Source organism: Saimiri boliviensis, chromosome 7 (assembly GCF_048565385.1).
Source record: "Saimiri boliviensis isolate mSaiBol1 chromosome 7, mSaiBol1.pri, whole genome shotgun sequence".
NCBI classification, from domain to species: Eukaryota; Metazoa; Chordata; class Mammalia; order Primates; family Cebidae; genus Saimiri; species Saimiri boliviensis.
Window position 1 is genome coordinate 75511793 of NC_133455.1, and position 21867 is coordinate 75533659.

The following is a 21867-nucleotide window of genomic DNA, read 5'->3' on the forward strand; positions in this document are numbered from 1 at the left end:
CCTGAAGTCTCAGCTTTTCACAAGGCTGAGGTGGAAGAATCATTTGAACCCGGGAGGCAGAGGTTGCAGTGAGCCAATATCTCGTCACTGCACTGCGGACTGAGCAACAAAGACTCCATCTCAAAAATTTTAAAAAAGCATTTATTGTCACATTCCTCTCAAATTTAAAAAGCACCTGATAGCTATCACATTTCTAAACATCCAGTCACTAAATGATCATATTTTAGTGTATTTTCTTTCTTTTTTAGTGTCATTTTTTCTTATGCATGTATATATTCTAAATACATTATATATGTCATTTTTCCATTTGTATATCATAAAAATAGTACATTATTCTTAAATATTATTTGAATATAAAGATTTTTAATTATCACATTGAATTACGTTAGAAATTATTGTATTTCTAACTAATCTGTAATTGCAAATTGTCCTACTATAAATCAAGCATAGAAGAGTATTCTTGTCTCTTGGTTGTCTGTATAATAAATGTTAACATGCGCTTCAAAAGGATTATGCTATTTTCCTGTCAAACAATTATTATATAATATCTCACTGCTTTCTGAGTTGCTTATTCCACCCTTAAATGATACTGATTAAAATCAAAGATAATGTTGGAGATAATATCTTTAAGATACCTTCATAATCTAATGTTACTCCAAGCATCCACTCAGTGAACATAGCCACTTTACACTGAATCTTTTCATGTGCAGTAAGTTTAGAGAGGAACAAAGAAAGGAGGACTGGGATGGAAGTTAGAGAAAAGTGGAGTGGCAAGCGAGGAAAAGAAAGATTTGCTGCAAATAAAAAAGAAACAAGTGAAAGGGAACAACAGAAATAAACAGAAGCAAACAAAATAGTCAGATATTAGAAAAGGAGCCCAATGGAGATAGGTCAAAGTTACATAGGAAAATACTAATTCCTAACTTAGATATTACTCATTCCTTGTAGCCATGCAAAGCTAATCATACTTACTACCCTTCAATAAGCAAACAGTGAACACTCACTTTATTCCACCAATAGAGGAATTATACCTCCATTGTTTAGCAAAGACACATAGATAAGGAGTGGTGTTCTTGCCCAAGAACAATGACTCTAAACTGAAGGAAATTTCACCCAATGTGGAAAAGTTTAATTCTATAATCTACTAATTTATTAACAAAAACTTCAGCAGTTATATGTTTTGGTTTAGAATGACTTGAATATGTTTAAAAAATATTGAGGCCCATAAAGAGATGGTATTCATGTGGGCCATACCTGTTAATATTTTTCATATTACAGATAAAAATTGAGTAAATAAAATATTCAATTGTAAAATCATTATAATATAATTAGATGCTAACATAAATTTTTAATATACAATTTCCAAATAAAATACTTTAGTGAGCAGAATGGTATTGTATTACATACACTTAAACCTCTAATGTCTGCTTTAATAGAAGGCAGGCTATTGCTTTTATTTGTTTCTACATTCAATCTATAACAATACATTGTTTTGGTTGAGATAAATTAAGAACATTCAGTCTCACATGGATAGTTAATTAGATATGCAATAATTGTGGAAATGTGATAATTGATACTACAGAGAAAGTGAACAAATGATAGTGTTTTAATGTTTAGTTGCAATGTAAAATCTCAAACAATTAGTGCATTCATTTTGCCTTGTAAAATCCATTGACCTGTTTTCTCTTTGCGTAAGTCTTTTATTCATACTTAAATTTTACAAAATCAAGCATTGATTATTTGGAACATATTGGTTCATTAAGTTCTGCAAATATTCCAAATGTTTGACATACTTCATTACTCGATAACAAAAAGCCATATTTTTAATATCACATCCATTCTGGTCAGTAAAGTATTTTAGTCCTGATGCTTTCAAGCCCCCGGTGGGTAATACATGCTTTTCAGAATTTTTATTTTCACTTGAAGCTTCAGATTTTATCCTTGACAAAATTACTTTTAGCCTGTAATCCCAGTATTTTTGGAGGCCAATACAGGCAGATCACTTAAGCCCAGAGCTCAAGACCAATCTGGACAATATGGCAAAACTCTGTCTATACAAAAAATTAAAACAAATTATTCAGGTATGGTGGCACATGCATGTAGTCCCAGCCATTTGGGAGGCTGAGGTACAAAGATCACCTAAGCCTGGGAGGATGAGGCTGCTGTGAGCCAAGCCATATAATCATGCCACTGCATTCCAGCCTGAGTGAGACTCTCTCAAAACAACCACTACCATCACCGTAACAACAAAAACCTTTCAATTGTTTTCATTTAAGTTGTAGGCTCTTTGTCCATTGTTAAGAAAAATGTGTATCAAATTCTCAAGTCTGGATAACCATAGTAGTAAGCTTTTGGCCAACGGCATTTGAAAGCAGAAAACCGACAGATATAGGCATGTGTATGACCTATATGACAGTTTGTTAGTTGCTTACATTACGGTGCCTTCCTTTTCTTAGTCTCTCAAGACTTCTTCCCCATTTCTTATTGAACATATGATGTTTTACATACAAATTCTAATTTGGTATTTGGCAAGCCTGACCCTTCTGTAATAAGGAAAATTAAGTAACACAAAGCAAGCATAGCAAAGCAATCTTATCACTAAGTGAACAGAAAATAAATATTTGATCCAATCCTATATTTTTTAAAGAAAGAAACATCTCCAAATGCATGGAACAGGATTTCAAAATGTTGAAAGGGAAATGTCAAAATATTTTAATAAGTGGGAAATCAAAAGCTGGTTTTGAGAGATGAATAGAGTTCTGAAACCACAGAGATAAATCAGTAATATGTAATATTCAAAGATCATGTAAAAAGACCATGCTGATCTATAAATAACTTTGTAGGTAATAATTTTAAATTTCAGGTATTGTGTATTTATAGCCATGGCAAGACCAACTTTTGTTAACATCAAAATTAAAAAGTTTAAAAATTGCTTTAGTGAGTAAATTAGCATGTCTTTATTTTTAAATTAAACGTTTTACTTTGAGATAATTATAAATTAACATATAGTTGTGTGAATTAATACAGATAGATCCCTTTTACTCTTTAATGCTTCCTTCAATAACTTACAAAACTGCCATATAATATCACAATCAGGAATTGACCTTGACACAATCTACTAATCCTGTTCAGATTTCTTAAATTTTATTTGTGTTTATTTGTGTGTCTCTGTTTATTTCTTGGCTATTTTATCACATACATAGATTTGTGTATCTATTACTATAGTCAAGATACTTAACTGTTCCTTCATTACAAAGATCTTTTTTATTACTCTTTTATAACCATACTTACTTGCTGCCAGCCACTTACCACCACTCTGGTCTTTACCTCTGTGTGATGGAAAATTTTATGTGTCAATGTGGCTAAGCCAAGGATATCATATATGTGAGTAAACATTTTCCATCTTTCTGTAAAGGTGATATGAATGAGATTAACATTTAACTTGGTGGATTTTGAATAAAGAAAACTGTCCCCCATTATGTGGGTTTCCCTTGACTAATAAGCTGAAAGCCCAAATAGGGAAAACTAGTTTGATCCCCCTTGAGCAACAGGGAATTTTGCCAGCAGACATTCTTTGGACATGAAGACTTCAACTATCGTGTTGGCTTTTTTCCAGGTCTCCAGCCTGCCCGCCCTGCAGATTTTGGACATGAGAGCTCCACAATCATGTAAGTCAATATCTAAAAATAAGTCATATATAAAGAGACTTCACAAATTTCAGTGGAAAAGGTTATTCAAAGGTAAAAATAAAAAGTATAAACTTTATTTTTGGGACACAAGCTTCATGAAGTTCAAAAGACTTTGTAAGTGATAATACCAGCCATTTAACCCATCCCTAAAGAACTGAGGGCCTAAAAATTTAACCATAGGAATGCAATCTCTTTTTACATTAATAACTGAAGAAAAATAAGTGCCCTTTAAAGAATGTTTAATATTTATGAAAAAAAAAATGTCAGAAGGAGCCAAATGGGGACTGTGAGCAAAGGTCATGCTTTCCACTATTTTGTGACCATTGCTTTGGTTGTGCTTTGTCTTCAGGATTGTACCAGTAAAAGCATGTTTCATCTCTCGTTACAAGTCTTCAAAAAAAAAAATGCATCAGGATCTTGATTGTACTTGATTTAAATTTCCATTAATAGTACTGCTCTTGTCTGCTACTGATCTGGACACAATGATTTTGGTACCCATCTGGTGTAAAGTTTGCTTAACTCTTATTTTTGAGTCAGAATTGTGCAGGCTGAAGCAATTGAGCAATCTGTGGTGTTAACTACTGTTTCTGCTGCTACTTGTCTGTCTTCAGTTAGAGCATAAACAAGGTGAATTTTTTTCTTGGCAAATTGATGTGGATTGTCTCCCACTGTGGGTTTTATTTTCAGCATTGTATTGTCCCATCTTAAAATGAGGTATTTGTAAACTGCTCATTTGCAGCATTATCCCCATATCACATTGTCTTTTTCTTCCTCCATAGATTTTGGGGGAATAGGTGGTATTTGATTATCTGAGTAAGTTATTTATTGGTGATTTGTGAGATTTTGGTGCATCCATCACTCAAGCAGTATACACTGAACCCACTTTGTAGTCTTTGTTCCTCACCCTCTTCACACCCTTTTCCCCTGAATCCCCAAAATCCACTGTGTCATTCTGATGCCTTTGCATCCTCATAGTTAGCTCTATGAGAACCAATGATGTTTGGTTTAATGAGAACACACGATGTTTGGTTTTCCATTTATGAGTTACCTCACTTAGAATAATAATTTCCAATTCCATCAAGGTTGCTGCAAATGCCATTAATTCATTCCTTTTTATGGCTGAGTAGTATTCCATCGTGTATATATATATATATATATATATATATATGTATGTATATATGTATATATGTATATATATATGTATATATATGTATGTGTATATATATATGTATATATGTATGTGTATATATGTATATATGTATATACATATACATATATATATAATATACATATACACTACAGTTTTCTTTATTGATTCATTGATTGATGGACATAGGAGTTGGTTCCACATTTTTGCAATTGCAAATTGTGGTGCTGTAAACATGCATATGCAAGTATCATTTTTGTATAACAATTTCTTTTTCTCTAGGTAGATATCCAGTAGTGTGATTGCTGGATCAAATGGTAGTTCTAATTTTAGTTCTTTAAGGAATCTCCATACTGTTTTCCATAGTGGCTGTACTAATTTATATTTCCACTACCAGTGTAGAAGTGTGCCCTCTTTATCTCATCCACGCCAACATCTATTTTTTTTTATGATGGCCATTCTTGTGATTTTGATGTGCATTTCACTGATCATTAATAATGCTGAGCATTTTTTCATATGTCTGTTGGCCATTTATATCTCTCCTTTCAAGAATTGCCTGTTCATGTCTTTAGTCCATGTTTTTATGGGATTTTTTTTTTCTTACTGATTTGCTTGAGTGTGTTGTAGATTCTGGATATTAGTCTTCTGTCAGTTGTACAGATTATGAAGATTTTCTCCCACTTTGTGGGTTGCATTTTACTCTGCCTACTGTTTATTTTGTCATGTGAAAGCTCTTTCAAATTAAGTTTCAGCTATATATCTTTGTTTTTATTTCATTTGCTTTTGAATACTTGGTCCTGAAATCCTTGCCTAAGCGAATGTCTAGAAGAGTTTTTCTGATGTTTTCTTGAATAATCTTTAGAGTTTCAAGTCTTAAATTTAAGTCCTTGATCCATCTTGAGTTGATTTTTGCATAAGGTGAGAGACAAGAATCCAGTTTCATTCTCCTAAATGTGGCTAGCCAATTATCTCAGCACCATTTGTTGAATAGGGTGTCCTTTCCCCATTTTATGTTTTTGTTTGCTTTATTGAAGATCAGTCGGCTGTAAGGATTTGGGGTTATTTCTGGGTTCTGCATTCTGTTCCATTGGTCTATGTGCCTATATTTATACCAGTACCATTCTGTTTTGGTGACGATGCTCTTAGTTTGAAATCAGGTAATGTGATGCCTCTGGATTTGTTATTTTTGCTTACTCTTGCTTTGGCTATGTGGGCTATTTTTTGGTTCTATGTGATACATAGAATTGTTTTTTTCTAATTCTCTCAAGAATGATGATGGTATTTTGATGGGAATTACATTGAATTTGTAGTTGGCTTTTAGCAGTATGATTATTTTCCCAGTATTGATGCTACCCATACAAGAGCATGGGATGTGTTTTCCTTTGTTTGTGTCATCTGCATTTTGTAATTTTCCTTGTAGAGCTCTTTCATCATCTCCTTAGGTGCATTTCTAAGTATTGTTTTTTTTGTTTTTGTTTTTGTTTTTGTTTTTTTTTTTACAGCTAATGAAAAAGAAATGGAGTTCTTGATTTGATTCTCAGGTTTACTGTTGGTGTATAGCAGACCTACTGATTTTTGTACATTAATTTTGTATCCTGAATCTTTTCTGAAGTCGTTTATCAGTTCTAGAAGCTTTTTGGAGGAGTCTTTAGGTTACCTATGTATACAGTTATATCATCAGCAAACAGTAACAGTTTGACTTCCTCTTTACTTACTTAGATGTCCTTTATTTCTTTCTCTTCTGTGATTACTTTGGCTAGGACTTCAAGTACTATGTTGAATAAAGTGGTGAGAGTGGGTGTCCTTTTCTTGTTCCAGTTCTCAGAGGAAATGCTTTCAACTTTTCCCCATTCAGTATTATATTGGTTGTGAGTTTGTCATAGATGGCTTTTATTACATTAAGGCGTGTTCCTTGTATGCTGATTTTGCTGAGGGTTTTAATTATAAATGGAGGCTTATTTTGTCAAACGTGTTTTCTGAGTCTATTGAGATAATCATGTAATATTTTTGTTTATAATTATCTTTATGTGGTGTGTCACATTTATTGACTTGCATATGTTAAACCATCCCTGAATCCGTAGTATGAAACCCAGTTGATCATGGTGTATTATCTTTTTGATATGTTGCTGGATTCAGTTAACTAGTGTTTTGTTAAGTATTTTTGCATCTATGGTCGTCAGGGATATTGGTTTGTAGTTGTATATTTTAGGTTATGCTATTTTCTGGTTTTGGTTTTAGAGTAATACAGACTTCATAGAATAATTTAGGGAGGGTTATCTTTTTCTCTGTCTTGTGGAATAGTTCCATAACATTTTTACCAATCCTTCCTTGAATGTCTGGTTGAATTCAGCTATGAATCTGTGGTTCTGTACTTTTTATTGGAGGTGGTGGTAATTTTTAAATTACCTTTTCAATCTTGTGGCTCGTTTTTGGTCTGTTCATGATGTCTAATTCTTGATTTATGCTAGGAGGGTTGTATTTTTCCAGGAATATATCCGTCTCCTCTAAGTTTTCTAGTTTATGTATTTAAAGGTGTTTATAGTAGTGTTGATTAATCTTTTGTATTTCTGTGGTTTGGGTTGCAATATCTCCTGTTCCTTTTTCTTTTTTTCCTCTCTAATTGAGGTTATTTGGATTTTCTAACTTACTTTCTTGGTTAATATTGCTAATGTTTTATCAATTTTATTTATCTTTTCAAAGAACTAGTTTTTTAATTTACTTATCTTTTGTGTTATTTTATTTCAATTTCATTTAATTTTGCTCTGATCTTGGTTATTTCTTTTCTTCTGCTGGGTTTGGGTTTGGTTTGTTCTTGTTTCTTTAGTTCTTGGAAGTTTGATCTTAGATTATCTGCTTATTCTCTTTAAGATTTTTTGATGTAGGCATTTATGGCTATGAACTTTTCTGTTAGCACCACCTTTGCTGTATCTCAGAGCTTTTCGTAGGTTGTGTCACTATTACTGTTCAGTCCAAATAACTTATTTTCCATCTTCATTTTATTGTTGACCCAATGATCATTCAGGAGTAGGTTATTTAATTTCCATCTATTTGTATGGTTTTGAAGGTTCCTTTTAAAGCTGATTTTCAGATTTATTCCACTGTGGTTTGATAGAGTACTTGATATAATTTCTGTTTTCTTATATTAATTGAGACTTGTTTTGTGGCCTATCATATGGCCTATCTTGTAGAAAGTTCCATGTGCTGATTAATAGAATGTATATTCTGGAGTTGTTGGGTAGAATGTTCTGTAAATATCTGTACAGAATATTTGTTCCAGGGGACAGTTTAAATCCATTGTTTCTTTGTTGACTTTCTACCTTGATGACCTGTCCAGTCCTGTCAGTGGAGTATTGAAGTTCCTCACTATTAGTGTGTTGCTATTTCATTTCTTAGGTCTGGTAGTAATTGTTCGATAAATTTGGAAGCTCCGTTGTTAGGTGCGTATATATTTAGAATTGTGATATTTTTCTGTTGAACAAGGCCTTTTATCATTATACAGTGTCCTTCTTTGTCTTTTTTAACTGATGTTGCTTTAAAGTTTGGTTTATCTGACATAAGAATGGCTATTTCAGCTGGCTTTGGGTGTTTGTTTGCATGAAATGTCATTTTTCACTTCTTTATTTTAAGTTTATGTGAGCCTTCGTGTGTTAGGTAAGTCACTTGAAGGCAGCAGATAATTACTTGGTGAATTCTTATCCATTCTGCAATTCTATATATTTTAAGTGGAGCATTTAGGCTATTTATGTTTAACATTAGTATTGAGATGTTAGGTACTATTGCTTTCATCATGCTATTTGTTTACGGTGTGCCTTTTTTATTTTAAATTTTATTTTTATTTTATAGACAGAGATTTTTGCTTTAAAGAAGTTCTGTATTGTTGTTTTTCTGGATTTGTTTGAACATTTAGAGCCCCCTTTAGCATTTCTTGTAGTGCTGTCTTGGTAGTGGCAGATTCTCTCAGCATTTGTTTGTCTGAAAAAGACTGTATCTTTACTTCATTTCTGAAGCTTACTTTCACCATGTACAAAATTCTTGGCTGATAACTATTGCTCAAGGAGGCTGAAGATAGGGCCTCAATCCCTTCTAGTTTATAGGTTTTTGCTGATAATTCTATTGTTAATCTAATAGGTTTTCCTTTATAGGTTACCTGAACCTTTTGTCTAACAGCTATTAAGATTCTTTTCTTCATCTTGACTTTAGATAATCTGATGACAGTAAACCTAGGTTATCATCTTTCTGCAATCAATTTCCCAGGTGTTCTCTGAGCTGCTTTTATTTGAATGTCTAAGTCTCTAGCAAGGCTGAGGAAGTTTTCCTTGATTATTCTCCCAAATGTTTTCTAAACTTTTAGATTTCTCTTCTTCCTCAGGTATGCCAGTTATTCTTAGGTTTGATTGCTTACAATAAAACTTTTTATTGGCTTTGTTCTTCTTTTTAATTCTTTCTTCGTCTTTGTTGGATTGGGTTAATTTAAAAACGTCTTTGAGCTCTGAAGTTCGTTTTTCTGCTTGTTTTATTCCATTGCTGAGAACTTCCAGAACATTTTGTATTTATCTAAGTGTATCCTGTATTTCTTGAAGTTGTGATTGTTTTTTATTTATGCTATTTCATTGAAGATATCTTCCCTCATTTCTTGTATCATTTATATATTTATATTAATATATATTAATATATTAATTTAAAATGATATATCATTTATATATACATAAATATATATATATATATATATATATATATATATTTCCTTAACTTGAAATTCACTTTTCTCTGGTTTCTCCTTGATTAGCTTATAACTGACTTTCTGAATTGCTTTTCATGTAAATCAGGGATTTCTTCTTGGTTTAGGTCTATTGCTGGTGAGCTAGTATGATATTTGGGGGATTTTAAAGAACCTTGTTTAATCATATGAATTGTTTTTCTGGTTCCTTCTCAGTTGCCTACTAGGACTCAAGGGTGCTCTTAAAATTCTTTTGTCTCACAGGTGGTGTTCTCTTGATGTAGCACTTTCCTCCTTTTCCCAGGGATGTGGCTTCCTAAGAGCCAAGCACTAGGGATTGTTATCTCTTTTCTGGATCTAACCACCCAGTGGTAGACCAATGGGTCTACCAGGTTCTGGGCACATACTGGAGGTTATCTGCACAGAGCTCTGTGATGTGAATTGTCAGCAGGCCTCACAGCCATGGATACCAGCACAGTATTTGGGATGTCTCCTGGGCTGCAGGAGCAATCTGCCTTCTTTACAGAGTCTGTGGGTTCTCTTGACTTTCCTGGTTTATTCCTGCAGTAGTTTGGGAGTAAAGTTCATGATGCAAGTCTTCACACATTGCTCTCTCTGTCTGAGTGGGAGCTGCAATCTAGTCCTGCCTCGTGTCTACCATTTTTCCCCTGGTCCTGTCTTAATTACTATAGCTCTGTAGTAAGCATTAATATTGAGTAGAGTGATTTCTGTTAATTTATTTTTCAAGATTGTTTTAGATATTCTGAAACTTGGGCCTTTCTGTAAAAATTTTAGAATAAGATTGTCATTGTCTGTATCTACAAAAAACCTCCCTGATTTTTGGATAGAAATTGATAAATTAGAAAAAAATGAAAACTATAATGTTAAGTTTTTCAATCCATGGACATCATGTATCTTTCTATTTATTTAAATCTCTTAATTTTTTTATTTTGTAATGTTCAGCATACAAATCTTGAATATGTTTTGCTAAGATTATAACTGTCTCATTTTCTCTGAAGCACTAATAAATGATATTTTAAAATTAATTTTCTAGAATATGAAAGTTTGACTTTTTTGTATTGACCTTTTTTGTGATTATGCTGAACTCATGTATTAGTTCAGGGAGGTTATTAAAATTTATTTTTTGGAATTGTCTATGTTTGTCATTATGTCATTGAAGATAAGGATGATTATATTTCTTTCTAATCAGCACCCTCCCTCTCTTCTTTCTTCCTTCCTTCCTTCTATCCTTCCTTCCTTCTTTCCTTCTTTCCTTTTATTTTTACTTTTTCTGAAATGTTTAATACTATGTCATGTAAGAGTGACAAGGGCATACTTAACTTGCCTTAGGATGAATCTTAAAAAACAAGATTCAGTTTTTCATTGTTAACTATGATAATAGCTGTATTTTCATTTAAGATGACCTTTAGCAAATTGAGATAGATCTTTATTTCCTAATTTACTAAGAGTTTTTAATCATACATTGGTATTAGACTTTTTCACATGCTTTTATTGTGTCATTTAATATGATTATATAATTTTCCTTCTTTAGCTTGTTAATGTGGTACATCAAATGATTTTAGAATTTTGAACCAGCCTTGCATATTTGAAGTCACACTTGGTCATGCTGTATATTTGTTTTTTACATTTTTGAGTTGATTTGCTAATATTTTTCTGAGAATTATGGCATCTGAATTTGCAAGAGATATTGGCCCATAGTTGTATTAGTTTCCTGGGACTGACATAACAAATTACCCCAAACTGGGTGGCATGAAATAACAGAAATTCATTCTTTTACTCTTCTGGAGACAAGAAGTTCAAAATCAAGGTGTTGACAGGGATATGTTCACTCCAAAAGCTATTGGGGAATGCTATGAATTAAATGATGTGTCCTGAACATTCATATGTTGGAGTCCTAATACCAATTTCATGGTGTTTTTTGGAACATAATTAAGTTTAGATGTGATCATAAGGGCGGGGGACCCTGCCAATTTTCCTATTTTAGTCCAGAGGGACTAATTTCAGATTTCTGAATTCCAGAACTGAAAATTAATACATTTATGTTGTTTAAAGCCACCATATTTATGGCAGTTGGTTATAGCAGCAATAAGAAATTAAAACAATAAAAATTTCAGAATTTTATATTACAGTGTTCATCTTTCTTTCCTAAAGTTCCACACCTTCTTTTCTTATTGATTTATTTTTTCTGTTTGAAGAGTTCCCTTTAACCATTTCTTATGGGTACATCTACTGGTGACAAAGCTTTAGTTTTCACCTCTCAGATTGTCTTTATTCCATTTTCATATCTAAAGTTTAGTTTCACCCTATAGAAAAATTGGCAGTTTACAGTTTTGTTTTTACAGCATTTGAAAAATGTGTCATTTCCTTCTGGCCTACATTTTTTAAGATTTAAAAAAAATAGGCCGTCATTCAAATGAGTGTTGACTTACAGATAATCTCTGATTGCTTTTCTTATTTTTATTTTTTTAGTTTTCAGAAATTTAATTATGATATGTCTTGGCATAAATTTTTTGGGTTTATTCTGTTTAGGATTAATTCATCTTTTTCAATTTTTAGTTTCATAACCTTTGTCAAATTTGTGAGTATTTTAGCCATTTTTAAAATACTTTTTCAACTCATGTTATTCTTTCTCCTCCTTCTGATATTCCAATATGATCTTTAGATATTTTTTATTATCCCACAGATGCCTGAGGCATTGTTCTTTTATTTCTAGTTTTATTTTGTTTGTTGTTCAGATAAAGCAAATTTTTTTTCTTGTATTGTCAGAGTCACTAATTTTATTTACCGTCTCCACTATAGTATTGGGCCTTCCAATGGCTATTTGAAATTCTGTAATTTCCATTCAACTTTTCAAATAATTTCTATGTCTTTGCTAATATTTTCAACTCTTTGATTTATTTCAAAAATATTTGCAATTGCTTGTTGAAGGACTTGTACGACGACTGCCCTAGATGTATTGTTAAATAGTTCCAACATCTGATTCAGGTTGCTGTTGGCATCAGTTGATTGATTGTTCTCATATAAGGCATGACTTTTCTGGGACTTGCTATAGTATGTTATTTTCTATTATACCTGGGGCATTTAAATGTTGCATTAGAAAGTGTTAATTCTATTTAATTATTATATTTTAGCAGATAGCTGCTCTGTTTAGGTTTAAGTTGTAGATTGTGACTTTTTTTATCTGCATTTCTACTAATTACTTCAATTTCTGAGCACTTGAGATGCTAGTCTGGCTTGCTTTTCCCTACTCTGTTTGAGCTCCTTCTGAATCCTAATGATGCTTCCTTCAGTATTGGAAGTTGCTTCATTTGGTGTTCTGGCCACTTGACATAGGATGGATTCCTGTACAAGGGACAGCATTTCCCTGGGTCTATTCTGCAGCCTCCTTGGTCCTGGTGGGCTCTCAGCTCTATCACTCTATCATCTACCAGTGAGAGATGGAAGCATCTACCTGGGTTGATTTATCTCTGTGTGTGGAAGATGGAGAGATGAGGAATGTAAATGGTTCTCTGCCATTTTATGGAAGGTCAGGAGACTTCAAATCTAAATTACTTTATGTCATTAAGTGGACGGATATGAAATAGTTGGCCTGAGTTTCTTCTATCACTGACTGGAAAGCCAGGAGCCACTGGGACTGCATGACTTTCTGTTGCGGGATACAAGATTCAAAAATGCCTTTTCTGGAACATATTTTGCCGTTCAGTGAAGGGCCAGAAGATGTGGCGATGTTGGCACTCCTAGTGTGAGTAAAGAGACTGCTGCTTTCAGTGGGGATAGAGCATAGGATAGTGGGCCTATCCCAATTCTGCAGTTGCCTCTGCTGCTGGCAGGTCAGGCCCACTGCTCCTGGCAGGTGTGGGACCCAAATGAGTTCTGCTGGTGCTGCTGCTATGGCCAGATCGAGTCTGCTCCTGCTACGAGTTGTGGGTCACTTTACTAAGTTCCTGGCAAACATTCTCTCCCAGTCCTCTGAGCAGGGAGGGGAAGCTTTTCTTATTCTCCTTTTCTCTCCTCCTCCTCTTCCTCCTCTTCTTCCTCCCCTTCTTATTCCTTTTCTCCTCCTCCTCCTCCTTTTCCTCCTCATTCTTCTCCTCCTCCTCCCTCTCCTTCCTCCTCCTCTTCCTTCTTTCTCCTCTTCCTCCTCCCCCTCCCCCCACTCCTCCTTCCTTCTCCTCCTCCTTCCCCCCTCCTCCTTCCCCCTCCTCCTCCTTCCCCTTCCTTCTCCTCCCCCTCCTCCTCCTCCCCCCTCCTCCTCCTCCCCCCACCTCCCCCTCCCTCCCATCTCCTCCTCTGCCCCCTGCCCCCAACTTCTTCTCCTTCTTCTCTGTCTATGCCTATTGGCAGTTCTAAGTTGCAGCGTTTGAAGGAGCTCAGTCTGGTATATGTGGGAGATTTAAAAAATTCCAGGGCACTTATTTCAGTGTCATAATTTAAGTCCTCAAAGATTAGTCAGGTCACACTTTTTTCACCTTTCACTGTCCTAGATATAATGTCTGTTGAGTTACCTCTAGGGTATTTGTATTTTGTATATTCAGAAGCATAAGGAAAAGAGAATCTCTGTCATATAAGAACAAAAAATAACTGAATATTCATTTTTATATTGAATTCTATATGCATATGTGCTTTATCCTATATGCAATGTTTTGAATATGTCCCCCAAAGTCTATGTTGGAAACTTAATCCTCAATGCAACAGTGTTGAGAGGTGAGACCTTTAAAGGGTGATTACATCATGGATCATGAGTTAGTTATCTCAAGAATGGGTTCTACTAGAAGAATACATTGGACCTGTTGTCATTCTGTCTCTAATGGATGTGCCTTTGCCCTTCTGACTTTCCACCATGGATGACTCAGGAAGAGGCCTTTGACAGATGCTAGCACCTTGATATTGGACTTCATTGTAGACCTTGAATCTGTCTAGAATTAAATTAAATAATTTACTCTGTGTAAATTATTTAATTCCATTCTAGACAGATTCTCTACATATTACCTCTCCGTGCCTTAAATCTGACCCTGTAACTATGTCACAGGTGACTACACCTGTGCAATCTTCATATAGTTAGCTTTCTCTAACTGCAAATCTTTGTCATTCATGTGTAGTATTGCTCCCTCGGAGTTGACTTGATGTAGACAGACATTATAATCCACCACAGTAAGACTTTGAACACTCAGTGGCCAGAGGACATTAAAGTTAGAGTCAAATGGAATATTGGCTGATTTAGTTATAATTACTTAATCAGTTAGGGACATCCTTAAATAATTAGCCTTTAATTCTCTAAGTTTGAAGTAAAAAAGAACAGCACATAGGATCATCCAACAACCTTCTTTCTATTAGAACCCACCTGCTAAAACTGCATGGAAGCCAACCTAAGCAAACCTATCCCAAAATAACACTAGCAAATGGTAATTACAATATATAATTATAATCACATAATCTTGCTTAAATGTCCTTAGTGATTCTGCATAGAATATTACAAATATCTCACAAATCTCAATCTGTCAGTGTTTCCCATATTTGTAAAGCATCGCACATCCTGTTGGGTACAGAATATAGATTTTTTAGGGGGCATGTCAAAAGTTAAAGCAGCAGAAAAACATTTTCTAATAAGTGACTTCACTTATCAAACAGTAGAACCTGAAAAAGATCTGTGGCACCTGAAATCATTTAATGTTTTTATGGCAGTGATAAAAATCACTTCAGGTGTTGCTGCAGCAACAGCTTTGAAAGCAATAGAGTTTCGATGTTGTGAAGATCCATCAAAAATAAATCAAACCTTGTTTCACTGGTGCCAAAGGAAGTGTGTGTAATGGAAAGTTATTAAGACCAAATCCATGTGCAGTCTTTGGCCCCAGCACAGGACCCTCTTGCCTGAGTATTCCCCAATCAATCACTACCCCTCTCTTTGTTTTTTCTTGATATTGTCAAGAGACTCGTGGGCTGTAGATTATAAAAGGTAAATGCTTTAAGGCTCTGGGATCCTCTCCTAGAATACCATTTGGCAATCACATTACATAAAGACACACACACACACACACACACACACAGAGAGAGAGAGAGAGAGAGAGAGAGAGAGAGACATACACAGAGGAAAAGACAAATGAGAAAGTTAGCTGCAAGTAGTTTTATAGAATCTATTAGCCAGGAATGTTTAACATCTACTAATTTCTAAAATATTTAATGTAAGTAGTCTTGTTTAATATTCACAAAATCCTAGGTATGACCCTGAAGAAATGTTTTTTATCTCACTTTGCATACCAAATATCAAAGCTCATAAAAGTTATGTGTTTTACACAATGTACAAAAGTAACCAATGATGGAATTAGTTTAATATGCATTCTTCAGTGTCATATTATGTATGCCTTCCATTCAACTTTTCTACTTTTAAAGCTAAGTTAAAAAAAAAAAAAGTGTGTGTGTGTGTGTGTGTGTACGTGTGTGTTTCCTCAAGATGGAGTTTCGCTCTTGTTGCCCAGGCTGGACTACAATGAAGTGATCTCACCTTACTGCATTCTCCACCTCCTGGCTTCAAGTGATTCTTTTGCCTCAGTTTCTTGAATAGTTGGGATTAGAGGCATGTGCCACTACATCCGGCTAATTTTGTATGTTTAGTAGAGATGGGGTTTCTCCATGTTGGTCAGGCTGGTCTTGAACTGCCGACCTCAGGTGATCCATCTGCCTCAGCCTCCCAAAGTGCTGGAATTAGAGGCATGAGCTACTGTGCCTGGCTTTTATTTTTTAAAATAGAAATAATTTCTATATAAAAGTAATTTTCTTCTCTAAAAAGTGTTTACATTCATTTTTAAAAGTAAAATATTATTTAAAACTAAGCATACTCTGTAATAACTTTCAGAAACTATAAAAACAAAGTAAAAAAGAATATCTGCTGAGAAAAATACAAAATTAAAATGGAGCTCAAGTTAACGTGACTGAATTGTCACTAAATTGTAATCATCATTGCTTACAATGTGACTATGTACCTGATTGCTAATAGGACAAGTTCACTTTGGTTGCAAATGCATGAATCCATGTTTGAATATGTGATACCTCAATTTTCCACTTTTTGTCTCTCTTTGAAATACATAAAACCAGTATTTCTGTGTAACGTTGTGCTATGCCATTAGCTAGCCTTTAGCTTATGTTTGTGAATCTGCCTCTTTCCCGTGCATATTAGCCCTTGATAAGTGAAGTAGTTCTACTTGGTTCTGTTAAGATTCTAAGTACAGATAGTTGTATAATATTTATTTACAACATGGTCACCAGAAGGTATATATGAGATACAAACTCATACATTTGAGTGTATATAGGCAAAATATGACATATACGTTCATGTATTTTTGTAATTATAACTCAAATGAACACACAATATTAGAAAACAAATCTTTTTGGGGAGAGGAAATTTTTATTTTTGCTTACTTATTGATTTAATATCCACTGGCATACTCAGAGTTTCATGTCTAGTTTACCTTCATGCTGATAATACAACATATTTTAGAGGGCAAAATATAGAAAACAAATCTTGAGTATCTTTGGACCCCAGAAAATAAATCAAGAAACAATATATGTCCACAGATTACAGTTTGAGAAAACTCTGAAATATGTTAATGACAAAACGTGACTTTTTAAAATATGATTTCTTACAAACTTTATCCAAATGATCAATTTTACAATTGAATTAGAATTATTACTGTAAGTAATCTATTTAATGATCTAGAATTATGACTGTAAACATCATGTCCAGATGCCCTGTTAAAGGCAGTACTAGATTATTCATCAGCTACAGTCAATGTATTTTTCTGTGACCAACTTCCATCAGCTCTCCAGTTTAGGGTACATTCTAGGAAGTGATCCTAGATGCTGACTTTATGTTCAAATAACCTGAAGAACTTTAAATAGTAACCATACTTAAGTCCCATCTTCAAAGATTCTTATTTAATTGGTCACAAGTTTTTGGGCATAAGTTTCTTTTAAATAGTTCTCTGAAAATTCTCTCGTAGAGTCAGAATTAAGAATAATTATTCTAGTTAATCAGGAAAAAAATTTTCTTAAAATGTATCATAGAAAGTTTTAAACATCTATGTTTTCTCATGTTATTCATTTTCTGATTTGTGCATACCCATTTTTAAAGGCTAACTTACATCTCCTGAAATAATCACGTCAAGAAACAATACCTTACAACACTTTCCTAGAACAATGTAGGCTACATTGATTACTCTCTTTACTTTTTCCATGGCACTTAAAATCAAATAGTAAAGCATATATTGTAATATTTCAGTCTTTCCTGTATATATCTGTAACCCAGTAAGCCTGTGAGTTTAACTTGGGCCCTGTAAGAGCCCATAATTCCAATAACATATATTAGACATTTGGCAGGGACTTTTCAGAATGAATGAAAAAAATGAGAGAATTTAAAAAGTCATAAGACAATAAATATTTTAAAAGATTACATTCTTTTAATTCAGTGTTGCTCTCAGGCTCTACCTTGGTGTACAGAGTCATTTGTATCTATATTGAATAGGCATTAGCTACTTTATCATTGCTTCTGTGTATTCTTATTGTTCATTATCACTTCTCATTAGATAAGCTTTACACAGGCTCTGCCTATATTCTTTTTTAAATTTTTTTTTATTGTACTCTAGATTCTGGGGTACATGTGCAAATCACGCACAATTGTTGCATAGGTACGCACATGGCAATGTGGTTTGCTGCCTTCATCCCCCGTCATCTTTATCTAGAATTTCTCTCCATGTTATCACTCCCCAACCAACCTACCCACCACTGTGCCTCCCCTGGACCCACCACAACAGACCCCAGTGTGTGATGCTCCCCTCCCTGTGTCCATGTGTTCTCATTGTTCAGCACTCACCTATGAGTGAGAACATGTGGTGTTTGATTTTCTGTTCTTGTGTCAGTTTGCTGAGAATGATGGTTTCCAGGTTCATCCGTGTCTCCCTACAAAGGACACAAACTCATCGTTTTTTATGGCTGCATAGTATTCCATGGTGTATATGTGCTGCATTTTCCCTGTCCAGTCAATCATCGATGGGCATTTGGATTGGTTCCAGGTCTTTGCTATTGTAAACAGTGTCACAATGAACATATGTGTGCATGTGTCTTTATAATAGAACAATTTAAAATCCTTTGGGTATATACCCAATAATGGGATTGCTGGGTCAAATGGAATTTCTAGTTCTAGGTCTTTGAGGAATTGCCACACTGTATTCCACAACGGTAGAACTAATTTACACTCCCACCAACAGTGGAAAAGTGTTCCTATTTCTCCATATCCTCTCCAGCATCTGCTGTCCCCAGATTTTTTAATGGTCGCCATTCTAACTGGTGTGAGATGATGTCTCAATGTGGTTTTGATTTGCATTTCTCTAATGACCTGTGATGATGAGCATTTTTCACATTTGTTGGTCTCATATGTGTCTTCTTTTGAAAAGTGTCTGCTCATATCCTTTGTATCCTTTGACCACTTTTGAATGGGTTTGTTTGGTTTGTTTTTTTTTGTTTTTTTTGTTTTTTTTTTGTTTTTTTTTTTTTTTGTAAATCTGTTTTAGTTCTTTGTAGATCTGGGTATTAGCCCTTTGTTAGTTGGGTAGATTGCAAAAATTTTTTCCCATTCTATTGGTTGCTGGTTCACTCTGATGATTGTTTCTTTTGCTGTACAGAAGGTCTGGACTTTAATTGGATACCATTTGTCTATTTTTGCTTTTATTGCCAATGCTTTTGGTGTTTTAGTCATGAAGTCCTTGCCTATGCCTATGTCCTGAATTTTGCCTAGGTTTTCTTCTAGGGTTTTTATGGCGTTAGGTCTTATGTTTAAGTCTTTAATCCATTTGGAGTCAATTTTAGTGTAAGGTGTCAGGAAGGGGTCCGGTTTCTGTTTTCTGCATGTGGCTAGCCAGTAATCCCAACACCATTTCTTAAACAGGGAATCCATTCCGCATTGCTTGTTTTTGTGAGGTTTGTCAAAGATCAGATGGTTGTAGATGTGTGGCATTGCCTCCAAGGCCTCTGTTCTGTTCCATTGGTCTATATCTCTGTTTTGGTACCAGTACCAAGCTATTTTGATTACTGTAGCCTTGTAGCATAGTTTGAAGACAGGTAGCGTGATGCCTCCAGCATTGTTCTTTTTGCTTAGGATTGTCTTAGCTATGTGGGCTCCCTTTTGGTTCCATATGAAGTTTAAGGTGGTTTCTTCCAGTTCTGTGAAGAGGGTCATAGGTAGCTTGATGAGGATAGTGTTGAATCTGTAAATTACTTTGGGCAGTATGGCCATTTTCATGATATTGATTCTTCCTAACCATGATCATGGAAAGTTTTTCCATGTGTTTGTGTCCTCTTTTATTTTCTTAAGCAGTGGTTTCTAGCTCTCCTTGAAGAGGTCCTTTACATCCTTTGTTAGTTGTATTCCTAGGTATTTTATTCTCTTTGTAGCAATTGTGAATGGCAGTTCATTCTTGATTGGTTTTCATTTAGTCTGTTAATGATTTATAGGCATGCTTGAGATTTCTGCACATTGATTTTGTATCCTGAGACTTTGCTGAAGTTGCTTATCTGTTTAAGGAGATTTTGGCCTAGAAGATGAGATCATGTTGTCTGCAAATAGAGGCAATTTGACTTCCTCTTTTCTTAATTGAATACCCTTTATTTCTTTTTCTTGCCTGATTGCTCTGTCTAGAACTTCCGAAACTATATTGAACATGAGTGGTTAAAGAGGGCATCCTTGTCTGGGTCTACCTTAACTAAGAATTACAAATTGAGTGTCTCAAAGCAACAGAAATGTATTATTTCACAGTTGTGGAGGCAAGAATTTTAAATCAAAGTGTCAGAACACCCATGATCCCCACTCAAAAATCTATGAAAGAGTCCTTCCTCACTTCTTCCAGCTTCTGACAACTCCAGGCAATCCTTGGTGTTCCCTGGCCTGTAAGTATACCACTCTAAATCTCCCTCCATCTGCAAGTTCTCCTCTCCTGTCTCTGTATGTCCTCTTCCTTACTGATAATGACACATCTCATCAGAGGTAGGTACACCCGACCCAGTCCAGTATTACTTATCTTTACTTGATCACATCAGCCAAGTCCCTGTTTCCAAATAAGGTCACATCCTGAGGTTTTTAGATGAACAAGAATTTGTGGGAGATAGTATTCAAACCACTATGCCACCTGATGTACAAAGTGTTACGTATTTACTTATTCACTGCCTTACCACATTAGAATATAGTCATGAGGATCGGGACTTAATTTTTCTTCTTTGTTCACTGTAATATTTCTAGATCCTATGGTGGTATTCAGCAAATTATCGTTGTTTTCAAATTAAAAATTATCTTGTAGTTCAAACATTATTCAGGAATTATATTTCTTTTATGAAAAATACTATAAATCATAAATTAGAATTGAAACCCATAGGATCAAGTATGTCAGTATAAGACTTTAAATTATCAGCATTTTCCTGATTATACTGTGTTATACAGATTGCCCATATTCAGAAATTATTATCTTAGTTTCTGAATATTCTCCTTTACAGAATCTTTACCGTAACTTTTATTATATCAATACTTTGTTCCCTTATTTGTGATGCTCTTTTTTCTTTTATTTATTTATATTCTCAAAAATCTCTCATCTCCTCTCATTTACTAAGGTCAGCCAGGGACAACACTGCTCTGAAGAATAAAAGTGAAATTGAACTTTATTCACACAATAGGCCAAGTAAATTTCTACATTTCTGAGTCACAGAGGATAATATTGAGACACAGATTATTGTCTCTTCTCATATACCCAATTTGAAAAATGGATCCTAAATATAGGAAAATTCTCTATTCTCATCTCTATGACTCTGATTTTAATCAATGTGGTTATCAGTACAGTGGATCATCTGAAGTAATTCATGAATATTTCAATAGCATAAAGGCGTAAACCAGATTTGTAAAACCAGGTAATTTTTAAGACTATTTAACAAAAGAGAAATGATTTGGAGGTTTAAATAAAGTGGAATGGTTTCATATTTTAAATTTTTGCTTGTCCTACTACCAATTCAATTAGTTTAACATCAAACTCACAACAATTTATAACATCAAAAGAGAAAACTACTACATTGGATATTTGAGCAGATTTACACTGAACATACTGCAAATATTGAAAAATTCCTTCAAATAACCAACTGAAATTTAATATTTAAAAAGATGGCATCAGCCAGGCGCGGTGGCTCAAGCCTGTAATCCCAGCACTTTGGGAGGCCGAGGCAGGTGGATCACGAGGTCGAGAGATCAAGACCATCCTGGTCAACAT